We start from the raw sequence: 25253 nt of genomic DNA, 5'->3' as shown, positions 1-25253 counted from the left end.
TACTCCTCAATGCCATCGGAAGAATCCCGGAACATATTCCAGTCTGTGCTTGCAAAACAGTCCTGTAGCTTAGCATCTGCTTTATCTGAACACTTTTTTATTGATCTAGTGACTGGTGCTTCCTGCTTTAATTTTTGCTTGTAAACAGAAATCAGGAGGATAGAATTATGGTCAGATATGCCAAATGGAGGGCGAGGGAGAGCTTTGTATGCGTGTCTGTGTGTGGAGTAAAGGTGGTCCTGGGAGTTTTTTCCCCTCTGGTTGCACATTTGATAGATATTTGGTAAAACAGATTTAAGTTTCATTGCATTTGCGTCCCCGGCTACTAGGAGCACCGCCTCTGGGTGAACATTTTCTTGTTTGCTTATGACGGAATACATCTCATTCAATGCTGTCTTAGTGCCAGCCTCAGTCTGTGGTGGTATGTAAACAGCTACAACAAATACAGATGAAAACTCTCTAGGTAGATAGTGTGGTCTACAGCTATCATGAGATACTCTACCTCAGGCGAGCAATAGCTTGAGACTTCCTTAAATATCGTGCACCAGCTGTTGTTTACAAAAATACATAGTCCGCCGCCCTTGTCGTACCAGACACTGCTGTTCTATACTGCTGGTACAGCGTATAAACAGCCAGCTGTACGTTGAGTGTCGTCGTTCAGCCACGACTCTGTGAAGTACAATATATTACAGTTTTGAATGTCCTGTTGGTAGTTTAATCTTCCGCGTAGGTCATACATTTTATTCTCCTAAGATTGCACGTTTGCTAGCAGAATGGAAGGAAGTGGAGGTATTCAGACCCTTTGCTATGAGACTCGAAATTGACCTCAGGTGCCTCCTGTTTCCATTGATCATCCTTGAGATTGATTGGAGTCCACCTGTGGTAAATTCAATTGATTGGACATGAGTTGGAAAGACACACACCTGTCTATATAAGGTCCCACAGTTGACAGTGCATGTCAGAGCAAAAACCAAGCCATGAGGTTGAAGGAATTGTCCGTAGAGTGCCGAGACAGGATTGTGTCAAGACAAAGATCTGGGGAAGGGTACCAAAACATTTCTGCAGCATTGAAGGTCCCCAAGAACTCAGTGGATTCCATCATTCTTAAATGGAAGAAGTTTGGAACTACCAAGACTCTTCCTAGAACTGGCTGCCCAAGCTGAGCATTCGGGGAGAAGGGCCTTTGTCAGGGAGGTGACGATGGTCACAGAGTGCCTCTGTGGAGATGGGAGAATTCCAGAAGGACAACCATCTCTGCAGCACTCCACCAATCAGGCCTTTATGGTAGAGTGGCCAGACGGAAGCCACTCCTTAGTAAAAGGCACATGACAGCCCGCTTGGATTTTGTCAAAAGGCACCTAAAGCACTCAGACCATGAGAAACAACATTCTCTGGTCTGATGAAACCAAGGTTGAACCAGCGTCACGTCTGGAGGAAACCTGGCACCATCCCTACGGTGATGCATGGTGCTGGCAGCATCATGCTGTGGGGATGTTTTTTAGCGGTAGGGACTGGGAGACTTGTCAGGATTGAGGGAAAGATGAACGAAGCAAGATACAGAGAGATCCTTGATGAAAACCTGCTCCAGAGTGCTCAGGACCTCAGACTGGGGCAAAGGTTCACCTTCCAACAAGACAACGACCCTAAGCACACGGCCAAGACAACGCAGGCGTGTCTTCGGGACAAGTCTCCGAATGTCCTTGAGGGGACCAGCCAGAGCCCGGACTTTAACTTTTTATTTTGAATACATTTGCAAACATTTCTAAAATAAAATGTTTTTGATTTATCATTATAGGGTATTGTGTGTATATTTGATCAGTTTTAGAACAAAGTTTTAACTTAACAAAATGTGGAAAAATCAAGGGGTCTGAATACTTTCCGAATGCACTGTAGGCCTATCCTACATGGGAAAGATTTGAAATGTATTGAACTCCGTTCTGACTTACATGGTCAATCTCCTTCCAGACTATTCCTGTTATCAGATAACTCAAAGATACTTAAGTATCAAATCTGCAGTGTGTTGAAACAGAAAAATAGCCACAAAACCCACTACCTTTATCTGAGCCCAACAGCCATTTTAACTTGACCCAAAACATTTTCATTGATGTACCTGTAATACCAAAACAAAAATGTACAGCTTCAGATTGATGTAATTGATTGAGTGTGTGTGTGTAAGACTGTGTTGGTGTGCGCGCATCAGGCCCTCATCCCACAGTGTGCATGGAATCACTATGCAATTATAATGCAATTATAATAGGAATACATTTAAAATAAAATAAATTATATGACTCGGAGTGAGGTTTAACCCCTCGCTGAACCTTGAATAGCAGTTAAGAATGTGATCAATGTGACTGATTAGTGGTTATGTCAGCACTGGCCTTGGGAAATTTAAGCTTGATCAGTGGTGTAGTGCAGGGGTTCTCACTTTTTCAGTCAGGCCACCCTTCCAGCATTGAGGAACATCCCCCCCCTCGCTTGCACGCGCTCCACGTCTGTTGCTATTGGCAAAAGCACTGTTCATGACACAAACTGTTTACACCCCTCTTGCTGGCAGAGGGGTGTAAATCATTTCAAATTCCTTATATTAAGCAAACCAGACGGCACCATTTACTTGTTTTATTTTTATGGATAGCCAGGGGCACCATCTAACATTCAGACATTTAAAACGAGGCAATGTGTGAAAATGTAGTGATGTCACGACTTCCGCCGAGGTCGGTCCCTCTCCTTGTTCGGGCGGCGCTCGGAGGTCGACGTCACCGGTCTTCTTGCCATCGCTGATCCATCTTTCATTTTCCATTGGTTTTGTCTTTATTTTCTACACACCTGGTTTTCATTATCCAATTCCATGTTCATGTATTTAGCCCTCTGTTTCCCCATGTTTGTTGTGCATGATTATTTCTATGTTCAGTTCGGTTCATGATGGCTGGTTTTTAGACGGGTGCTGTGTTCACCCGTGCGTAATGTTTACCGTTGGTTATTGGTCAAGTGTATTTGTTTACCTTGTGCCTTTGTTTTTTGAGTAAAGTGTGTTGCTCACTCATTTTGCTCTCCTGCGCCTGACTTCGTGCACCAGCTACACTCACCTTCTGATAAGTGAGTGCGCCAGATCAGAGGCAGTAGGGATGACCAGGGATGTTCTGTTGATAAGTGTGTGAATTGGATCATTTTCCTGTCCTGCTAAGCATTCAAAATGAAACGAGTACTTTTGGGTGTCAGGGAAAATGTATGTAGTAAAAAGTACATTATTTTCTTTAGGAATGTAGTAAAGTAAAAGTAGTCAAATATATAAATAGTAAAGTACAGATACACAACAAAACTACTTAAGTAGTACTTTAAAGTATTTTTACTTAAGTACTTTACACCACTGTATAATGGTAGATAAGGTCTCAGTATAGTGGAGAGGGTATTGTTGCTGGTTCTGGAGAAAACTGATGGAACTACATTGAGGAGTCAACAGGAGTGGAACTGAAAGAGTGGCACAGCAAGCCGAAGTAGTTTACCCCTTTTTACAGTTAACAACGCTGACTGAGGGATAGTTGAAATATGGATCTCTAAATTTAAGCAAAAACATACGCCGGCTAGATTTATGATCAAGCAGTCAAACACGGGTGAACTTCACATGTCAAAACTATTCAATATGTACCAAATAAATGATCCATCAGTTAACCATAATAAAGATGGATGCCTGACATACAGTCCACATGCCAGACGATCTTGTTCTTCTTGTTATTCTTTCCACTTAGTCTTAAAACTCTATTTGGATTACATTTTATGCCTCATTAATAGCTCAACTCGGTGTGGTGTTTAATGATAGCTGGGTTGTGTTATACCAGTGCTAACAGAAATTGCAGAAATTCCCACTAGTGTTTGAAATACTTTCTGCATGCTTTGCCGGGTTCTGTAAAACTGCAAGAAAAGCACATTTGGTGTTACGAAATGAATCAATAAATCGTCCTATTCTATGGCACTGTTAGCATGGTACCTCCATGTGGCATCATCAGTATTGTGCATATTGTGTTTGGGAGGTAAGGTGCACAGAGAAAAGCTGTTGGAGCTCGCCAGGAATGGGGTGGTTTTGACTCTACACTGGCCAACGTACGAGGGTAAGAAGAACTCACTGAAGGTAACAAATGGGAACCCATGCCTAGGTCACAATCCATTTAATGATCATACTATCTGTTGAGAAGCAACTGCTTGCTAAGGTTACAGTTAGGTTTAGGTTTAGAATATGGGCTAGGGTTACATTTAGGGTTAGGATAGGGGTTAAGTTTTTTTTCCCCCCACCTTTATTTAACCAGGTAGGCTAGTTGAGAACAAGTTTTCATTTACACCTGCGACCTGGCCAAGATAAAGCAGATCGATACATACAACAACACAGAGTTACACATGGAATAAACAAAACATACAGTCAATAATACAGTAGAAAAAGTCTATATACAGTGCGTGCAAATGAGGTAGGATAAGGGAGGTAAGGCAATAAATAGGCCATGGTGGCGACGTAATTACAATATAGCAATTAAACACTGGAATGGTAGATGTGCAGAAGATGAACGTGCAAGTAGAGATACTAGGGTGTAAAGGAGCAAGATAAATAAATACAGTATGGGAATGAGGTGGTTGGATGGGCTATTTACAGATGGGCTATGTACAGGTGCAGTGATCTGTGAGCTGCTCTGACAGCTGGTGCTTAAAGCTAGTGAGGGATATATGAGTCTCCAGCTTCAGTGATTTTTGCAGTTCGTTCCAGTCATTTGCAGCAGAGAACTGGATGGAAAGGCAGCCAAAGGAAGAATTGGCTTTGGAGGTGACCAGTGAGATATACTTGCTGGAGCGCCTGCTACGGGTGGGTGCTGCTATGGTGACCAGTGAGCTGAGATAAGGCGGGGCTTTACCTAGCAGAGACTTGTAGATGACCTGGAGCCAGTGGCTTTGGCGGCGAGTATGAAGCGAGGGCCAGCCAACGAGAGCGTACAGGTCGGGGTAGTATATGGGGCTTTGGTGACAAAACGGATGGCACTGTGATAGACTGCATCCAATTTGTTGAGTAGAGTGTTGGAGGCTATTGTGTAAATGACATCACCAAAGTCGAGGATCGGTAGGATGGTCAGTTTTACGAGGGTATGTTTGGCAGCATGAGTGAAGGATGCTTTGTTGCAAAATAGGAAGCCGATTCTAGATTTAATTTTGGATTGGAGATGCTTGATGTGAGTCTGGAAGGATAGTTTACAGTCTAGCAGCACAATCTCTGAAGATAGATGGGGGGGGGTCAATTCACATATGGTGTCCAGGGCACAGCTGGGGGCAGAGGGTGGTCTATAGCAAGCGGCAACGGTGAGAGACTTGTTTCTGGAAAGGTGGATTTTTAGAAGTAGAAGCTCGAATTGTTTGGGTACAGACCTGGATATTAAGACAGAACTCTGCAGTTCAGGTTCGGGTTAGAGCTAGGGTTAGGGTTAGTAGATAGTTCGTTGAAACGTTACTGATAGTCTATAGAGCATCTACAGATTAATTATTCAAATTAAATTGTACAAATTTTCGTGTAAGCATACGTAATAATCTGTTGTAATTCCAGACCGTGGAATGACCTGCTCCTTTTCAAGAAGGATGTCATCTTCATTTATCTTACTCCCACCAGACAAGTGTCTTCTTTGATCAAGCCTGAAGCCACCAGCCTCTACTGAAAACAGACAGCCAGGGATAGTTCACAATCTTGAATGGGAGCAACAGGTTTCGTAGCCCAGAGTGCAGCAGACGAGAGCTTTTTAGCATATGGTGGCCTGGATGGTCCACAGTTTGAGGAGGCTCCAGCCAGTCAGCGCAGTTTAGCTGAGGGCAATCTAACACAGTGGCCTCAGAGCCAACAGATCTCTGCCTGCTAGACGTGATGCTGTCTGACAGCCGAGTCAGGGAGTAGGGATGGAACACATGCAACCGCCGACACGACGGGATTGTTTGTCACAAGAAAACAGTACATTTAATCACAATGACTGATTATAGATTGTATGTATACAGAGATCCAGTACACTCTGAGAAATAAAGGTTTAGATTTGTTCTCTAAGAGTTACAACCACTGGGGTGCAGACTTAGGATAACTATAGTTTTAAATAAGCTTTGTGGAAAGTTTTTAAAAAATGGGGCAGAACAAATAGTTACGATGGAGGTGAGTACAACTACACTGAACAAGAATATAAACGCGTCATGCAACAATTTCAGATTTTACTGAGTTACAGTTCATGTAAGGAAATCAGTCAATTGAAATAAATAAATTAGGCCCTAATCTATGGATTTCACATGACTGGGAATACAGATATGCGTCCTGTTGGTCACAGATACCTTAAAAAAAAGTAGGGACGTGGATCAGAAAACCAGTCAGTATCTGGTGGGACCACCATTTGTCTCATGCAGCACAACACATCTCCTTCGCATCTGCTTTGAATTGATCAGGCTGTTGATTGTGGCCTGTGGAATGTTGTCCGAAGTTGCTGGATATTGGCGTGAACTGGAACACGCTGTCGTACACGTCGATCCAGGGCATCCCAAACTTGCTCAATGGGTGACATGTCTGGTGGGTATGCAGGCCATGGAAGAACTGGGACATTTTCAGCTTCCAGGAATTGTGTACAGATCCTTGCAACATGGGGTCATGCATTATCATGCTGAAACGTGAGGTGATGGCGGCAGATGAAGGGCACGACAATGGGCCTCAGGATCTCATCACGGTATCTCTGTGCATTCAAATTGCCATCGATAAAATGCAATTGTGTTAGTTTTCCGTAGCTTATGCCTGCCCATACCAAAACCGCAACACCCCCATGGGGGACTCTGTTCACGATGTTGACATCAGAAAACCGCTCACCCACACAACGCCATACACGCTGTCTGTCATCTGCCTGGTACAGTTGAAACTGGGATTCATCCATGAAGAGCACACTTCTCCAGCATGCCAGTGGCCATTGAAGGTGAGCATTGACCCACTGAAGTTGGTTATGACGTCAAACTGCATTCAGGTCAAGACCCTGGTGAGGACAACAAGCATGCAGATAAGTTTCCCTGAGACAGTTTCGACAGTTTGTGCAGAAATGTTTTGTTTGTGCAAACCGACAATATGATCAGGTGGCTGGTCTCAGATGATCCCGCAGTTGAATTAGCCTGATGTGGAGGTCCTGGGCTGGCGTGGTTTTCACGTGGTCTGCGGTTGTGAAGCCACTTGGACGTACTACCAAGTTCTCTAAAACAACATTGGAGGCGGCTAATGGTAGAGAAAGGAATATTAAATTTTCTGCCAATTGCACGCTCCCTCAAAACTAGAGACATCTGTGGCACTGTGTCGTGTGACAAAACTGCACATTTTGGAGCGGCCTTTTATTGTCCCCAGGACAATGTGCACCTGTGTAATGAGCATGCTGTTTAATCGGCTTCTTAAAATGCCACACCTGTCAGGTGGATGTATTATCTTGGCAAAGGAGAAACAAATTTGTGCGTTTATGTTTTTTGTGCATATTGAACATTTCTTGGATCTTTTATTTCAACTCATGAAAAATTTGACCAACGCTTTACATGTTGCGTTTATATTTTTGTTGAGTATATGTACCTGTAACTAATGGTACCACCCCTGCAGACCTGGGCCGAAAATAGTTGTATTTGGTTGTTTATTTGAATACTTGAGGAAGTCGACTATAGAGAATCAACTAAAGGTAACTATTGGCAATAACAAAGATATTAAGAACAATTCAAAAAAAAATCGAAACTAATTCAAATAGACAGAACACACATTGGGTAATTTTTTTACCCATCCATTTGGGTCACTTAGTTGGGTTATTGAGCTATGATCCACCGGGACAGATCCAAAGACTGGAGGCATGGCTTAGTAGGGTAGTGGCTTTCAGATAGTTATTTTTGGCCAACTGTGAGAGCAAGTGTCATTCTGGTTCATCTGTTCTGTTGTATTGTCAACACATGTTAAGCACTGGCACTTTTGTAGCTTAATGAGTTTTACACATGTTTTTTATTTATTTTTATTTCACCATTATTTAACCAGGTAGGCTAGTTGAGAACAAGTTCTCATTTGCAACTGCGACCTGGCCAAGATAAAGCAAAGCAGTTCGACACATACAACAACACAGAGTTACACATGGAATAAACAAAACATACAGTCAATAATACAGTAGAACAAAAGAAAAGTCTATATACACTAAAGTCTATATACACTGAGTACAAATGAGGTAAGTTAAGACAATAAATAGGCCATGGTGGCGAAGTAATTACATTATAGCAATTAAACACTGGAATGGTAGATGTGCAGAAGATGAATGTGCAAGTAGAGATACTGGGGTGCAAAGGAGCAAGATCAATAAATAAATACAGTATGGGGATGAGGTAGGTAGATAGATGGGCTATTTACAGATGGGGTATGTACAGGTGCAGTGATCTGTGAACTGCTCTGACAGCTGGTGCTTAAAGCTAGTGAGGGAGATATGAGTCTCCGGCTTCAGAGATTTTTGCAGTTCGTTCCAGTCATTGGCAGCAGAGTACTGGAAGGAAAGACGACCAAAGGAAGAATTGGCTTTGGGGGTGACCAGTGAGATATACCTGCAGGAGCGCGTGCTACGGGTGGGTGCTGCTATGGTGACCAGTGAGCTGAGATAAGGGGGGACTTTACCTAGCAGAGACTTGTAGATAACCTGTAGCCAGTGGGTTTGGCAACGAGTATGAAACAAGGGCAAACCAACGAGAGCGTACAGGTCGCAATGGTGGGTAGTGTATTGGGCTTTGGTGACAAAACAGATGGCACTGTGATAGACTGCATCCAGTTTGTTGAATAGAGTGTTGGAGGCTATTTTATAGATGACATCACCGAAGTCGAGCATCGGTAGGATGGTCAGTTTTACGAGGGTATGTTTGGCAGCATGAGTGAAGGATGCTTTGTTGCGATATAGGAAGCAGATTCTAGATTTAATTTTGAATTGGAGATGCTTAATGTGAGCTTGGAAGGAGAGTTTACAGTCTAACCAGACACCCAGGTATTTGTAGTTGTCTGCGTATTCTAAGTCAGAGCCGTCCAGAGTAGTGATGCTGGACGGGCGAGCAGGTGCGGGCAGTGATCGATTGAATAGCATGCATTTAGTTTTACCTGTGTTTAAGATCAGTTGGAGGCCACGGAAGGAGTGTTGTATGGCATTGAAGCTCGTCTGGAGGTTAGCTAACACAGTGTCCAAAGAGGGGCCAGAAGTATACAGAATGGTGTCGTCTGCATAGAGGTGGATCAGAGAATCACCAGCAGCAAGAGCAACATCATTGATGTATACAGAGAAGAGAGTCGGCCCGAGAATTGAACCATGTGGCACCCCCATAGAGACTGCCAGAGGTCCGGACAACAGGCCCTCTGATTTGACACACTGAACTCTATCAGAGAAGTAGTTGGTAAACCAGGCGAGGCAATCATTTGAGAAACCAAGGCTGTCGAGTCTGCCGATAAGAATGTGGTGATTGACAGAGTCGAAAGCACCTGGGGAGTGGGAGTGGAGCTAGGCACTGCAGGACCTGGATTAACCTCCACATCACCAGAGGAACAGAGGAAAACGCTGAAGTGTTTCAGGGAGCATTTGACAGTGATGAGTGGAGGTCGTTTGACCACTGACCCATTACGGATGCAGGCAATGAGGCAGTGATCGCTGAGATCTTGATTGAAAACAGCAGAGGTGTATTTGGAGGGTGAGTTAGTTAGGATGACATCTATGAGGGTGCCCGTGTTTACGGATTTGGGGTTGTACCTGGTAGGTTCATTGATAATTTGTGTGAGATTGAGGGCATCAAGCTTAGATTGTAGGATGGCCGGGGTGTTAAGCATGTCCCAGTTTAGGTCACCTAGTAGCACAGGCTCAGAAGATAGATGGGGGCAATCAATTCACATATGGTATCGAGGGCACAGCTGGGGGCAGAGGGAGGTCTATAGCAAGCGGCAACAGTGAGAGACTTGTTTCTGGAAAGGTGAATTTTTAGAAGTAGAAGCTCAAATTGTTTGGGTGCAGACTTAGATAGTAATACAGAACTCTGCAGGCTATCTTTGCAGTAGATTGCAACACCGCACCCTTTGGCAGTTCAATCTTGGTGGAAAATGTTATAGTTAGCAATGGAGATTTCAGGGTTTTTGGTGGTTTTCCTAAGCCAGGATTCAGACATGGCTAAGATATCCGGGTTGGCAGAGTGTGCTAAAGCAGTGAGTAAAACAAACTTAGGGAGTAGGCTTCTAATGTTAACATGCATGAAACCAAGGCTTTTACGGTTACAGAAGTCAACAAATGAGAGCACCTGGGGAGTGGGAGTGGAGCTAGGCACTGCAGGACCTGGATTAACCTCCACATCACCAGAGGAACAGAGGAAAAGTAGGATAAGGGTACGGCTAAAGGCTACACGAACTGGCCGTCTAGCACGTTCCGAACAGAGAGTAAAAGGAGCAGGTTTCTGGGCATGATAGCATAGATTCAAGGCATAGTGTACAGACAAAGGTAAGGTAGGATGTGAGTACATTGGAGGTAAACCTAGGCATTGAGTAATGATGAGAGAGATATAGTCTCTAGAGACGTTTAAACCAGGTGATGTCATCGCATACGTAGGAGGTGGAACAACATGGTTGGTTAAGGCATATTGAGCAGGGCTAGAGGCTCTACAGTGAAATACGACAGTAATCACTAACCAGGACAGTAATGGACGAGGCATATTGATATTTGAGAGAGGCATGCGTAGCCAAGTGAACATATGGATCCAGTGATTGGTTGGGCTGACTGGGGACACAGCGATTCAGACAGTTAGCAGGCCGGTGCTAACAAGCTAACAGTTAGTAGGCCGGGGCTAAATAAGCTAGCAATTAGCAGACCGGGGCAGGCAAGCTAGCAGTTAGCAGACCGGGTTAGCAAGCAAGCAGTTGGCAGACCGGGGCAGGCAAGCTAGCAGTTAGCAGACCGGGGCTAGCAAGTTAGCCTTTGGGGAAAGTCACGATGGGGGTAAGTCTGTTTTTGCCTCTTTGTGCGGTGACGTCGATAGACCAGTCGTGGAATTAGTAGGGCTCAAGTAGCTCTAGATAGCTAGCAGGCCGGTTAGCAGAATGGGCCTTCAGCGGACGTCGCGCCTGAGGGGCCTGTTGGAATCCTCGGGCAGATTATGTCGGTATTCCAGTCGTAGAGGATCGGCGGGGTTCCATGCCCCGTACCGGCAGTAGAAGGGGTCCGGATATTGTAGCCCAGGAGTGGGCTTCAGTGGTAGCACAGGAGCCCTGGCCGAGCTAGCTTCAGGCTAATTGGTGCTTGCTCCGGGATGGAAACGCTAGCCAGGAGTAGTCACCTGGGATTGCGGTTAGCTAGTTGCGAAGATCTAGATGAAAATGTTCAGAGTTTGCGGTAGGAATCTGGGGGAAAAAATTAAATAATAATAATAGATCCGTTATGCTCTGGTTTGAGTCACGTTGTTCGAACTCGCGAGAGCTTTCCGAGCTAAAGGTTAGCTGATGACCGCTAGCAATGGTTTGCTGACTGATAGCTGGTAGGTAATTAGCTGGCTAGCTTCAGTTGAGGGATTCCAGATCCGAAGTAAATACTTTAGAAAATACTTTAGAAAAAAAACTGATCCATGCCACATTGGGTGAGGCGGGTTGCAGGAGAGTATTTAGAAGTTGAGGTTTAGGAAAATATTTTAAAAAGATATGCAAAGAAAAAGATGTAAAAAGATATATACAAGGGACACGACAGGACAAAGACGTCTGACTGCTACGCCATCTTGAGTTGCTCGTGTATATCCCAATATTGGGATCATTGGGATCGTTACCACATTGTTATAATATTTAAATAATGTATTATATTAAAATACATTTTTATATAAAAATGTTTAGTGTTTAAATATGTAATGTGCAAAAATATCGAAGAAAAATTGACATTTGCAGTATAGAAACTTAAAGGGAGATTTCACAGCTGCTCCATTTCACTGAACCTACTGTACTTTCTCAACTACACTCCATTGAGATACCACTGCAAAGTTCCTCCAGCAGAGATTTGTTAGTGCTAAAAACCTATTTACTCTGGGATCTCTTAATTCGTCTGAGAACACTGCATTACATTGTACCTCTATTGAGGCTGTTTTGGAGGAAATAGTCTAATGTAGCTTTTAACAAGTTTATGTTTTTCTTTTTTATGTCTTAAGGGCCCATAAGCCCTTTTGCTCCAAACTGTTTTCTTTAATGTCAAAGAAGTACATGCTAACACAGCGACAGGTGTATGCACTTTCAATTTACTCCAGTTTCACTTCCTCTATTTCTCTTTCAGGGCTAAAGGGATTTTTGATTTGTGTATGAAAATGGTATAGAAAATGGTATACTTTTTAACTGAAGTTTTGGTCTGAGTTACAAAATTCCCACAAGTGTTATTTGATGTGAATTAAAGACAAAAAACTATTCTTAAGGTAAGATCATGTCTTATTTACAATTTATCCTAAGATCTCGTTCCTCCTGCCCTAATATTTATTTTACATTTTATTCTTCCTAATAATAGATGGAACTTTGTCACTGTGTATTAGATACCTACTAAACTAAGCCCAATGTTTTCTCAGCACAGTATCGTATTGTTTGTAATTGAGAGCTCTTCCTTGCTTCCCCTGTGTAACGATGAAGATGATCCGTTAACATCTTTTCTTATCTCATTGTCATTCTCCACACACATGAAAGGGAGTCAAACCGGGGGGAAAAGAAAGAATGAATTCCGTTGTGTTTTCTGGACTGACTCCACTCCTGAGAATTTTTGCAGGCTTCTTATGGAATGCATCAACAGGAGCCTACTGATGGGGTGGGGAAACAGCGACAATGATGAAATACCAGTGAAACACTCAGCCCCCAAACCGCCATCTTCACTCCCTTTCACTTACATCACTCATTCAATACATCATTGCAAATTCCGTAATTTGGGGCATTTGCTTATTCAATTTGATGCAAATTGATAATATATTTTATCTAGCTAAATTCAGAGAAGAGATATTAACATAGCCTTGAAGTTGAGACCTTGGTTACGGATAACATTAATCTGCTATGGCGTTCATTCTCTTCAGCTACGTTTTCTTCATACATGCATGTATTAAGAGAATGTAATATTTATGTAACTGCTCAATACATGACATGATGCTACATGTGGTTCAATTAATATGGTGCGTAGCTGTGTGGTACTGTTCATCTGATGCGTAACACTTTCTTTAGATGAGATTATAGCAATACCTTAATTAGTCAAATATCCCTGAAGCTAAATCTGCAGATATACAGAGTCCCATAGCAACTAGTCACATATTAAGTGTATTTCCTTGACGGTGCTGTTTAATTGAAGTCTAATCCAATCTAGCTTCTTTCAGTTTAATTAATGATGTATGAGGGGATATCATTATGATGGAATGTGCCTCATTGATTAAACCTTCCGACGAAATGAAGTCTGCCACTTCTGCTTTACTCATGATACGGTGGTGAAATGTCAACCCCTGGGGGTATGAAAACTCCAGCCATGATTTCCATCATTTTATTTTCTAATTAAACGTAGGAACATATTGAGCTTATTTGAACTCATATAAAGGCAGACTGTTGAAACGCTGGTGCTCTTTAAGGCTCGGCAGGATGCTATAAGAAAGCCTTGAACACTCTTGTCCCCAGGAACACAAAGATGGAAACAAACATCCCTAAACTACCAAGATGGTAGAATTCAGCCTTAATTAGACATTTTACAACTAATGTGTGCAGTCAGCCGTCTTCTCAAATTGCTTTTTAGGAACAATTTATTTTTGTTTTTTTTGTGGTGTTTTTCTGTTAGTTTTCACAGATCTTGTGGAAAATGTTGGAAAGCAGTTGCGCTTCAGTCAACTGTTGGAAAACCACCACATCTCATTTGAAGTATTTGACAAAGATGTGTCGACATATAAGAGAAGGTGCTTTGAGAGAAGAAGCCCAGTGGAGTTGGCCGAGTTAAAAGCACTCTGTGCCTGAGAAAGAGGCTTGAGTCAAACTGGAATGAACCCATGTGTTAGCTGATGTAGAGTAATGATTAATAATCCACAGCCCCAACACCTGCTCCCCTGGAATGGATTGCCTTGCCTTGGGATGCGAGAAGTAATTTATATCACTTATGTTCCCCCAAACATTAGGCCTTCCACCACCACCAGTGCAATTCTTTAGTGCTACAGAAATCTTGCTTTTAACTTTGATTTCACATAGAAAATAATTCATTTTATGAAGGCAGGAACAAAAAGGCACATTTACTGAATGAGAGGTATTGAAGACATGCTACAGACACTTATTTTTCCATATTTTTTCCTGGTTGAGATGTGAAGATGTGATCTCAGCCATTGAAGCAGCACATGCATTTTGATTGCATGACTGTTTTGATCTTTATCATATTCTGTTTGTTGCTGAGGCATATTGTAGCATGTGAGCAACATACTAAGGAGTGTTGTCAAAGACTCATATTGGGCAGGGTTTCTCTGACTAATGCCAGGTTTCTGTGAGTCAGTCCTGGAGGGCATCTGTCTGTCTGTCTGTCTGTCTGTCTGTCTGTCTGTCTGTCTGTCTGTCTGTCTGTCTGTCTGTCTGTCTGTCTGTCTGTCTGTCTGTCTGTCTGTCTGTCTGTCTGTCTGTCTGTCTGTCTGTCTGTCTGTCTGTCTGTCTGTCTGTCTGTCTGTCAAAACAGGTCTACCCTCTCTCTGCCCTCTTAAACAGCACTCCAGTGTTTGCCCATGCCTCAACACTCACTAAGCAAAGCACAGATGGGTTTCAAATCCATTCTTGGCAAAGAAGACTATACTTAGATATCCAGAGTGCAGTTTATTATTGAACGTGGCTACCCTTATGTAAAAAACACATGATTTCACATGTGGAAAATCACATAACGTTTTGCACATGTGAACTCATGTGAAACCATGTGTTTTTGTTCACATCACATAACCTTTCATCTGTGGATAGAAATGTTCACGTGATTTCATAGGGGATGCCCTGCAAACAAAAATGTATCTTCAGAACACAGACAGTGCTTTTAACTTAAATATCTGACACACTTTGACATACATTGCTTGTTTATACGGTAGTTATTATTCGACATGGCATTACCTGAGATTTGAACTCACACCATATTGGTTCGCTGCATTCTAATCTTGACGCTACACTACCACTTCTGTATCAATAAACGATTTCACCTGTATTACTACCCTTTGGACTTCAAAGTAAAACTCAGCTTTGTTAAAAATATACTGAAGAAAAACAACAATGTTTATCACAGTGATTCAGGAGTAACATTAAAACAGAATAATGTGCCCTACGATCATTAGACTACTATACAGAATACCCTTTAATTGCTGAAATAAGTCAGTTCAATTGTCAGAATAACTGATAACTAAAATAGCAGTGCAGATGGCACTCTTTTACTAAGTGCAAAAGTGAGGAATGTGATTTTTGTGGCGCAGCAGAAAGGTCAGTGCACCCCAAATACTAGAGGTTGTGAGTTCAAATCCCATGTTTAGCTGAACAGTGATAACACATGCAATTGCTAAGGTGATAACATGTGAAGTTTCAAAAACACATCTTTTCAAATGTGAAGTGTTCCAAAAACACATTTTTACAAGTGAAATGTCATGTGAAGTGTTCCAAAAACACTATCACATGAAATCATGGGATTTTCCATATGTGAAATTATGTGGTTCAACATGTGATAACATGAATCTACACTGTTAGCCATTGCTGTTAATTCTGCAGTACATTTTTGTAATTTTATGGTAAATTTCTACAGTAAGTGTTTTGCTATATATTTACTGTGAATTGCAATGCACTTTGGTACTTTTTGGCCCATCCTGCAAATGAATTTGGCATGCCTCACTTGCAATTGTTTTAAACTTATAGGATACTAGTTCAGATGCACTTATAGCACAAACTCTATTTTTTTTTTATCTGTAATTTTATAGTCAGTTACCGGCTACCAAGATTCAGTGAAAGTAGTGGAAACAACTTTTAATATATTTCTACAGCTGAACTGTATTTTTACAGTAAATATACTGTACAACAATTAACTGTATTCAGGAAGTTCACAGAAATTCTAATTCCAATTAAGTAACATTTGGAATTGGGTTCTAAATTGACTGGAACTGACCTCAACATTGGTTAGCACACTTAGGATGCAACCACACCTAGGGTTTGAAGTCACAAGCTCTTGAATGCCAGCAACCTGAATGCTCTGCTTCACCACCAGGTCTGTGGCCATGACAGGGATCGGCCACAGATTTATTGACAATAATGCATTTCTGCACGTTGCTGAAAGTTGCCCGGAATCAAGTCAATAATCATGCAGTTAACTGACAACACCAACTAAAAAGTAGCTGTGCTCAGGTAAACACACAACTGCCAACACCTGCGTAGCTGGTGCAGATCTGATAGAATCTAGCCCTAAGTTTTCATAAATGGCCTCGGGATCTTGAACTTGCCACCTTTTAGTTTGTAGTGCATTAATGTCTCAGCAGTGCCACCAGATGGTTATTTGTTACCAAGACCATATATCCACACACTCTCAATAATAAAAGTATGGTTATGGTACAGTGTTGTTCCCTGATGTACAAAAAGGTCAAAGGTACACATAAGGTACCTTCAGAGTTACACATAGGAACTCACATGGTACTGGGTTGTACCTTTTAGGAAATGTGTGCGCATAATCTATTATAATGGTACATTTTTCTACCCAATATATTCAATATAATGCTGCGTTCGTAACCATGTGGGAGGTGAGAATTTACAAGTTGTGGAGTCATAAATACCAGTTGAGAAACATCAATTGACTAAATGGCCAACAAGCTGCATCGACCATAAACTAAAAGTACAGCTATCATGAGTTCAAAAATCATATTAATAGATTGCTTTTCAGAAATAATGTTTTGTTGTTTAACTGCTGAATATGCTGTTATCGAGGTTATTTCCCTGGTAGGTGATGTCAGAGGTCAGCATGTGGGAGAGCTCAGTGATGATAGACGCATTTTCCACTGGCAATTACCAGTTGGAGGGCCGTTCAAGTGGATTTTATGTGGTAAATTTACACTTCCCACTTGGTTAGTAATGCAGGATTAGGTACAATCATTACTGCACTTTGAAATGTAGGTGAGGTGCAATGTGCTGGCAGTGACTCATTAGCATATTGTGTAAACATTGTACCAGTTTAAGTGGTTTTATCGTTATTTTGATAAAGGTTGAGCACCTCTTTTGACACTGTCAGTTCTAAAAAAAAATACGAATTTGTGAAAATCAAGTGATGTGCTTCTTCCAAAAGCTTAACAGCAGCTGGTTCAGAGGAAGTTAATGTTGAATCTTTAATAACTTGCTATTAACTACTTGTAAATTGGCTAATGTAAAATTCCCTTAAATTTGCTGTAGCTAATCTGTCACATTCACAGTGATCTGACAGTATAGTAGGTAAGTATTACAATAGCATGGGGACTAGCAATGAATGAAATAGAGTATCACTCTTATAGCAGCCTTTGACAAGGCTGCAGAACTGACAGGACATCAGCATAATGTTTTCACCTTAATACAACAGACGAGTTTAATTGGGATGACATTCACTATCACGGAAGAAGCAAAAAGAGTAGCTGATAGCCACACCTCAAAAAAAACTCTGACAGTCTTCTGATAGGCTGCCGTTACTACAATATGCAGCCAATCAGCATGTGATGTGAATGTTATCAACAGAAACATCAGTGGAGGCACAATAAGTTACTGGTATTGTTTGCCATTAATGTTATTGACTTTCACAATGACTTACTGACAAGTAGTTTCCAGTTAAGAAATGAAAACGTCCGCTGACGGTTGGCACAAATACATATATATTTAACCAAGCCCAAAATATGCTAATGAGCCTCAACCAGTACATTGCCCCCACAGCTCTTGATATTTTAAATCGCAGTGATGATTGAACCTTATGCTCAAAACGTTGGGTAGAAAAATCTCACATACCGACAAGGTACCGAACTGTATTGTACAATATGAGTTTATATGTCACGGTTGTCGTCGGTTAAGGAGGACCAAAACGCAGCAGGTATGTGCAGGCTCATCTTAACTTTTATTAACTATAAAAATGAACGTACAAAAATAACAAAAAAACGAAACCACGAACAACAAAACATTCTGACTAGGCACAAGGCTAAGCACAGAACAATCACCCACAAATACCAAACACAAACACACCCTACTATATGGGACTCTCAATCAAAGGCAGATAGACAACACCTGCCTTCAACTGAGAGTCCCAACCCCAATTAACCAAACATAGACATACACTCACTAGACTCCACATAGAAATACCTAAACATAAACCAAAACCCGGAATTACTAAATCAAACACCCTTTTAACAAAACACACCACCCTGAACCACATAAAACAAATACCCTCTGCCACGTCCTGACCAAACTACAAAACAATTAACCTTATACTGGCCAGGACGTGACAGTACCCGCCCCTTAAAGGTGCTACCCCGGAAGCACCTTAACAAAAAATAACCCCAAGCAACACCAAAAGAAAAATTCCCCTTTTCTAAAGGGAGGGAAGGGAGGGTGGCTGCCGTCAACGACGGCACTGTGCTACACCCCCCCTACCCAACCCACCTATTTCTGGAGGTGGCTCCGGCTCAGGCCGTTCCAGGCTGTCTGGGCAGTCTGGCAACTCGGGACAGTCTGGGCAGTCTGGCAGCTCGGGACAGTCTGGGCAGTCTGGCAGCTCGGGACAGTCTGGCAGCTCGGGACAGTCTGGGCAGTCTGGCAAATCGGGACAGTCTGGGCAGTCTGGCAAATCGGGACAGTCTGGGCAGTCTGGCAAATCGGGACAGTCTGGGCAGTCTGGCAAATCGGGACAGTCTGGGCAGTCTGGCAAATCGGGACAGTCTGGGCAGTCTGGCAAATCGGGACAGTCTGGGCAGTCTGGCAACTCGGGACAGTCTGGGCAGTCTGGCCACTCGGGACAGTCTGGGCAGTCTGGCCACTCCGGCAGTTCAGGGCAGTCTGGCCACTCCGGCAGTTCAGGGCAGTCTGGCCACTCCGGCAGTTCAGCGCAGTCTGGCCACTCCGGCAGTTCAGCGCAGTCTGGCCACTCCGGCAGTTCAGCGCAGTCTGGCCACTCCGGCAGTTCAGCGCAGTCTGGCCACTCCGGCAGTTCAGCGCAGTCTGGCCACTCCGGCGACTGTTGACTGGCGGGCAGCTCCGACGACTGTTGACTGGCGGGCAGCTCCGACGACTGTTGACTGGCGGGCAGCTCCGGCGACTGTTGACTGGCGGGCAGCTCCGGCGACTGTTGACTGGCGGTGCTGGGTTTACGCACTTGAAGGCTAGTGCGGGGAGCGGGAACAGGACGAGTCGGACTGGGTTGACGCACTTCCGGGTCCGCACGAGAGACAGGAGCTGGAAACCCAGGGCTATGGAGGCGCACAGCCGGTCTAGATCTTACCTCCTGCACAACCCGCCTTGGCTGGATGGAACTAGTAGCCCTGCACGAGCGGAGTGCTCGTACAGGGCAGACTGGGCTGTGCAGGGGCCTGATGGTAGCCGTGCGTAGAGCGGGAGTTGGGTAGCCTGGTCCTCGGAGGCGTACCGGCGACCAGATGCGCTGCGCAGGCATCCTCCTACCAGGCTGGATGCCCGCTCTAGCACGGCACCTGCGAGGGGCTGGAATAACTCGCACCGGACTGTGCGTGCGTATGGGTGAGATAGTGCGCTTCTCAGCGAAACATAGCGCTCTCCACCCCATACGCTCCTCCATATAACCACGGGTAGCTGGCTTCCGGCTCTTCCTACGCCTAGCCAAACTACCCGTGTGCCCCCCCAAAAAAAATTCTTGGGGGTGCCTCTCGTGCTTCTCCCTCAGGGCGTCTATGGCCTCATACCACCGCCTCTCTGCCTTGGCTGCCTCAATTTCCCACTGCGGGCGGCGATAATCCCCAGCCTGATGCCAAGGTCCGGCCCCGTCCAGAATTTCCTCCCAAGTCCACTTCTCCCGCCAGTCCAACTCGAAATCCGTCTGCTCCTTCCTCTGCTGCTTGGTCCAATTTTGGTGGGTGATTCTGTCACGGTTGTCGTCGGTGAAGGAGGACCAAAACGCAGCAGGTATGTGCAGGCTCATCTTGACTATTATTTATTTTCAAAAAATGAACGTACAAAAATAACAAAAAAACACGAAAACTAACGAACGAACAACAAACAGTCTGGCAAAGCCTAAGGCTAAACACAGAACAATCACCCACAAATACCAAACACAAACACACCCTACTATATGGGACTCTCAATCAAAGGCAGATAGACAACACCTGCCTTCAACTGAGAGTCCCAACCCCAATTAACCAAACATAGACATACACTCACTAGACTCCACATAGAAATACCTAAACATAAACCAAAACCCGGAATTACTAAATCAAACACCCTTTTAACAAAACACACCACCCTGAACCACATAAAACAAATACCCTCTGCCACGTCCTGACCAAACTACAAAACAATTAACCTTATACTGGCCAGGACGTGACATTATATGTGTATCTGTGAAGTGTACCTTGGACCTTTTTGTACCCCAGGGAAGAACACTGTATCCTAACAATACCATAATTTTTTGGAGTATTTTACTGTTTTTTCTGATTGCTTAGGCACTCTCTTCGAAACTATAGGCTATTTTTGCAAAACACTACACGCTAACCACAAAACCTTACACCATAATTTAAATAAGCACATGAAGCACCAACTACGCACTGATGGTATAAATTAAAAACACTGTGTGCAGGGCATAGCAGTTTGCAATAAAGTTTTGTCATACATGTATTAAACACACATACACACAGCTATCCAAATGTGTAAAGTATGGATGTGTATTCCCGAACATAACACACTATCAATACAAATAAGGTGAAAATGTTCTAACACTTTTGTGCTAGAAAAAAAAAGAATAGAAAAAAATGTGCCTTTGTGGGTCTGGTCATAAGACTTCATCCACATCACATGCAATATTGCCTTGAGCTAGACAGCATGTGTCACGGTTGTCGTTGGTTATGGAGGACCAAGGCGCAGCAGGTATGTGTACGCTCATCTTGACATTTATTAACTCAAAGTGAACATACAAAAACAACAAAACGAAACGAACAACGAAACAGTCTTGAAAGGCTCACTCGGCAAAACAAGAAACAATCTCCCACAAATACACAGACAAACACACCCAACTAATATAGGACTTCCAATCAAAGGCAACACCACACAGCTGCCTTCAATTGGAAGTCCACCCCAATTAACTCAACATAGAAATAGATCAACCAGACTACACATAGAAATACATCAACATAGACCATAACTCAAAACCCGGAAATAATAAATCAAACGCCCTCCTAACTAACACACCACCCTGAACCACATAAAACAAATACCCTCTGCCACGTCCTGACCAAACTACAATACCAATTAACCCTTATACTGGCCAGGACGTGACAGCATGGAAGGTAGTCCCGGGACATTGATGATGGCACAGTGTCCAATGAGATTTCTGCCGCGGCCCCTTGTTTTTGCAAGGTTGAAACCTGCCTCGTCCACATACAGTTGAAGTCAGAACTTTACATACATTTAGGTTGGAGTCATTAAAACTCATTTTTCAACCACTCCACAAAATTCTTGTTAACAAACTATAGTTTTGGCAAGTCGGTTAGGACATCTACTTTGTGCATGACACAAGTCATTTTTCCAACAATTGTTTACAGAAAGATTATTTCACGTATAATTCACTGTATCACAATTCCAGTGGGTCAGAAGTTTACATACACTAAGTTGGCTGTGCCTTTAAACAGCTTGGAAAATTACAGAAAATGATGTCGTGGCTTTGGAAGCTTCTGATAGACAATTGGAGGTGTACCTGTGGATGTATTTCAAATCCTACCTTCAAACTCAGTGCCTCATTGCTTGACATCATGGGAAAATCTAAAGAAATCAGCCAAGACCTCAGAAAAAAAATTGTAGACCTCCACAAGTCTGGTTCATCCTTGGAAGCAATTTCCAAATGCCTGAAGGTACCACGTTCATCTGTACAAACAATAGTACGTAAGTATAAACACCATGGGACCACGAAGCTGTCATAACGCTCAAGAAGGAGACGCATTCTGTCTCCTGGAGATGAACGTACTTTGGTGCGAAAAGTACAAATCAATCCCAGAACAACACCAAAGGACCTTGTGAAGATGCTGGAGGAAACAGGTACAAAAGTATCTATATCCACAGCAAAACGAGTCCTATATCGACATAACCTGAAAGGCCGCTCAGCAAGGAAGAAGCCACGGCTCCAAAACCGCCACAAAAAAGCCAGACTATGGTTTGCAACTGCACATGGAGACAAAGATCGTACTTTTTGGAGAAATGTCCTCTGGTCTGATGAAACAAAAATAGAACTGTTTGGCCATAATGACCATCATTATGTTTGGAGGAAAAAGGGGGACGCTTGCAAGCTGAAGAATACCATCCCAACCGTGAAGCATGGGGGTGGCAGCATCATGTTGTGGGGGTGCTGCAGGAGGGACTGGTGCACTTCACAAAATAGATGGCATCATGAGGAGGAAAATTACGTGGATATATTGAAGCAACATCTCAAGACATCAGTCAGGAAGTTAAATCTTGGTGGCAAATTGGTCTTCCAAATGGACAATGAGCCCAAGCATACTTCCAAAGTTGTGGCAAAACGGCTTAAGGACATCAAAGTCAAGGTATTGGAGTGGCCATCACAAAGCCCTGACCTCAATCCCATAGAACATTTGTGGGCAGAACTGAAAAAGTTTGTGATGGAATGGGCCAAAATTCACCCAACTTATTGTGGGAAGCTTGTGGAAGGCTACACAAAACATTTGACCAAAGTTAAACAATTTAAAGGCAATGCTGCCAAATACTAATTGAGTGTATGTAAACTTCTGACCCACTGGGAATGTGATGAAAGAAATACAAGCTGAAATAAATCATTCTCTCTATCATTATTCTGTCATTTCACATTCTTAAAATAAAGTGGTGATCCTAATTGACCTAAGACAGGAAATTTTTACCAGGATTAAATGTCAGGAATTGTGAAAAACTGAGTTTAAACGTATTTGGCTAAGGTGTATGTAAACTTCCGACTTCACTGTATCTGTTGACAAAAATCAAACTCTGGCCATGCGTAATGAGGCTCTAACGCTCTATACCCAAATTCATAGACTTGAGATTGCTTTTCTTTGTAACTTGTGGAACACAATACTCCAGCGTTTTCAGAATACAGGCATTGCACTTCAGGCTGTCCAACTGGACCTGTATAATGATGTTTGTCTGGTGGCCTTGAGAGATTTTGTGGCAGGGCTTCAGGATCAGTTTGATAGCTTTGAGGCAAAAGGAAAGGACATGCCAGTGTTGTGTTCGAGATCACCTAAAGCGAAACCCATTCAAGACCAAGACTGGAGCAACTTGAGGCCGAGTCAAGACCAAGACCAGAGGGGAGGGGGGGGGGGGGGGCGAGACCGAGTCAAGACTGAGACCGGGAGGGGGACAAGGAGTCATACCGAGACCAGAAAAATGCGAGTCCAATTCAAGGCCATGTGTGTAATTTTGTCTCATCACCACCATAATAAGAGTTTTAAATGTCCAGTATTTTTGTTTTCATATTTCTTTAGACATTCAGAATAGTGAAAAAATGCATGCTGAGGGAAAATAGAGCCACTCTACAAATTATTACTAACCCAAACACAATGGGGAACAATGGGCCTTCTTAGCCTTCAGAGAAGGGCTAAGGATTTATTAAATAATGATTATAATAACAATGATCATTATATTATTAATTCAATAATATTCTGAATGAATCACTTAGGTTTTTTTGGAAAGGAAAGGGTTAAGAGAAAAAAAGGTCCAATTAGAAATTTTCTTTGCTGGTCTCTGGGGAGATAGCTTGATAGATGTAAGTCAGCAATGGGCTAGGCAATCAAAAGCTAGATAAAGGCATTTGCCATTCAACTGTATTAGGGCAACATTTTTGAGTGACAGTGGAGTCAAGAAATCAGATTTTGACTTAATGAGTGGGACCGTTTTTACAAAAACGTATGGAAAGTTCTGCCTTCTTGAAGGCCAACAGGTCACTTCGCAATAGCGAGCAGTAGTTTTCCCACGGTCTAGCTAGCTTTCAATGTTTGCTAGTTTGCAGTGGCTGCAGCCGTTGTTTTCAATGAGGATATTGTTGCTAATTTGTTAGCTTCTCCCTTTTCAAGAATTACTTTCAACAAGAAGTTAAGTTCAAATAATCATCTGGTGAGTTTTTTTCTGTGTTTTTACTGCAGCGAGTTTGCTGTTGTTGCATTTAAAGTGGAACTGACAGCATTTTAGCAACATGAAATCTTATTCAAATCTGTTCATATACACCCCCAGTGTTACGTTCCCCAGTTTCTGTGTTGTTGTGGGTTTGTATGTGTTTGTTTCAGGATGGCTTCCTGGATTCCAAGCAGCTGGTTTGGTCGGCCTCATTGCAGATTGGCACGCCGTCCTCTCGTCAGGGGATATGGCTGTCTTCACAGTATTACAAAATCTCTCTCTGTTGTAACAAAGGGATTTTTCACTTCCCTTTCATTGTGTTTGGAGAGCGAGAGTTCCTGCAGGTATTTACGACCATCATAAAACGGTAGGAGAGATATTTCAGTACTCACCAGTTTCTCCACAGAGAAACAAAATAAACAAACAATATTGGGTGGCAGGTAACCTAGTGGTTAGAGCGTTGGACTTTTAACCGAAAGGTTGCAATATTGAATCCCGGAGCTGAGAAGGTAAACATCTTTCGTTCTGCTCCTGAACAAGGCAGTTAACCCACTGTTCCCCAGTAGGCTATCATTGTAAATAAGAATTTGTTCTTAACTGACTTGCCTAGTTAAATAAAGGTAAAAAATATGTGTAAATATTATTTATTTTTTTGCTCCTTTGCACCACAGTATCTCTACTTGCACATTCATCTTCTGCACATCTACCGCTCCAGTGTTTAATTGCAAAATTGTCATTACTTCGCCCATACGGCCTATTTATTGCCTTACCTCCCTAATCTTAACTCATTTGCACACACTGTATCTAGATGTTTTCTATTGTGTTATTCCATATGTAACTCTGTGTTGTTGTTTGTGTCGCACTAATTTGCTTTATCTTGGCCAGGTCGCAGTTGTAAATGAGAACTTGTTCTCAACTAGCCTACATGGTTAAA

The sequence above is a fragment of the Salmo trutta genome, chromosome 2, assembly GCF_901001165.1.
Source record: "Salmo trutta chromosome 2, fSalTru1.1, whole genome shotgun sequence".
Lineage (NCBI taxonomy): Eukaryota > Metazoa > Chordata > Actinopteri > Salmoniformes > Salmonidae > Salmo > Salmo trutta.
This window is presented reverse-complemented; position numbering follows the sequence as displayed.